Source organism: Cavia porcellus, unplaced genomic scaffold (assembly GCF_034190915.1).
Source record: "Cavia porcellus strain 051 isolate PalLab524CR breed Dunkin Hartley unplaced genomic scaffold, mCavPor4.1 scaffold_32, whole genome shotgun sequence".
In the NCBI taxonomy this organism is placed as follows: domain Eukaryota; kingdom Metazoa; phylum Chordata; class Mammalia; order Rodentia; family Caviidae; genus Cavia; species Cavia porcellus.
This window is the reverse complement of record NW_026947515.1, coordinates 7,648,996-7,651,084: the sequence shown is the minus strand read 5'-3', so window position 1 is coordinate 7,651,084 and position 2,089 is coordinate 7,648,996. Positions and strand designations below refer to the sequence as shown.

Below are 2,089 nucleotides of genomic sequence, written 5' to 3'. Positions count from 1 at the left end.
GGAACAACTATTTGGAAGAAAACTAGAGACAGTAAGATAGACAGTGAACATTTCCAGTGGGCTTGCTTTGAAATCTGTGTTTCCTTAACTTGTTTTCTTATGAACTGTTTTGCTCTGTTTCGCTATGTTTAATCTTACCCTCTTTAAGAAAAAAAAAGTGTGTAGGACAGATAGGCATACTAATAACTTTTTGGTGGATCATTGAGGTGAACCATGACAGTGTCATTATTTGAATATCAGTTTGTATGCTTTAAATTTGTAACTTGAACAACTACTTCTAAGATGACAATATGATACTAATCAACTAGTGATTTCTTATTGTTTATTTTTCTGAAATTCTTTATTATTTCTACACTTTTTTTCCTCTTTAAATAAACAACATTAAAATTCACCATAAAAATACAAAATTTAAGTTTTAAAGACAAAATATTAAGTACGGAGGCACTATCCATACTTGAAAGTGAAAAGCCCATTTCAGTTTAGGATGTTTAGTTACAAGATGCCATGTTGAAGCACAAAAAAATCTAGATTAAAAAATCTAGAGAGGTATAAGTGTTTAACTGAAAACCAAATGCAACATGTGCACCTAAGGAGAGCCCCACCTCAGATTTGTCATTTCTGGAATATTTGTGAAGAAATATTGCCATCTAATTTCTGTATTGATTATTTCTTCAGGTCTCCTTGGGGTTTTTAAAGTAAACTTAGATCTAAACTGTCTGAACAGTGATGCTTTTTCTATGTATTTAACAAGAAAGATGGCTATATTTCTCACATAGTTAATCCACATATCATCTCTGCCTAGTGAACTATTTCAGACATGTAACAATGATCAAGCATGCTGAGAGTATTCCCATAACACATAGGATGTATCTCGTGTGAGTTTTTTCATGTATTTCACTTACAATCTGGCTGGTGAAAGTGTCTCCACTTGCTTACATAGCCAGTGGTTCTTCACAGTGTGAATTCTTTCACGTGTTTTGCAATGACTATATGCAGTAAAAGCTTTGCCACATTGTTATATACATAGGCTTTCTCACCAGTGTGAAGTCATAGATGTATTTTACAAAATCCATGTGTGGTGAAAGCTTTCCCACATCTTCACATACACACAGGGTTTCTCAACCATGTAAATTTTATAATGTATTGTACAATGAGCATTTCTGCTGAAACCTTTTTCACATTCCTTACATATGTAAGTTCTCTGCCCAGTGTGAAGATTTTCATGCATTATGTAATATGTACATGTGCTGAAACCATTCTTATGATGCCTATATACACTGGTTTTATATTGAATGTGAACTTTCATGTTTCTTACAATCTCCCTGTGTTTTAAAAGCTTTCCCACATTGCTTACACACATATGGTTTCTCTCCAGTGTGAATTCTTTCATGAACCTTACAATTTGCACGTGTGTTAAAAGCTTTCCCACATTGCTTACATACATAGGGTTTCTCTCCAGTGTGAATTCTTTCATGAACCTTATAACTTGCATGTGTGTTAAAAGCTTTCCCACATTGCTTACGTACATAGGGTTTCTCTCCAGTGTGAATTCTTTCATGTTTCTTACAGTATCCCCATGTGTTAAAAGCTTTCCCACATTGCTTACATACATAGGGTTTCTCTCCAGTGTGAATTCTTTCATGATTCTTACAAGCTCCCTGTGTTTTAAAAGCTTTCCCACATTGCTTACATACATAGGGTTTCTCTCCAGTGTGAATTCTTTCATGTTGCTTACAACATTCAAGTCTGGTAAAAGCTTTCCCTCATTGCTTACATACATAGGGTTTCTCTCCAGTGTGAATTCTTTCATGTTGCTTACAACAATCAGGTCTGGTAAAAGCTTTCCCACATTGCTTACATACATAGGGTTTCTCTCCAGTGTGAATTCTTTCATGTTTCTTACAACATCCATGTCTGGTAAAAGCTTTCCCACATTCCTTACATACAAAGGGTTTCTCTCCAGTGTGAATTCTTTCATGATTCTTACAAGCTCCCTGTGTTTTAAAAGCTTTCCCACATTGCTTACATACATAGGGTTTCTCTCCAGTGTGAATTCTTTCATGTTGCTTACAACATTCAAGTCTGGTAA

The 2,089-nt window shown here is 34.9% G+C and overlaps 1 pseudogene; it reads right to left on the bottom strand.

Annotated features, from left to right (window-relative positions):
• Window positions 1-1,355: 1,355 nt before the first annotated feature.
• Window positions 1,356-1,811, bottom strand: LOC134474294 (zinc finger protein 627-like; annotated as a pseudogene).
• Between the last annotated feature and the right edge of the window lie 278 nt (window positions 1,812-2,089).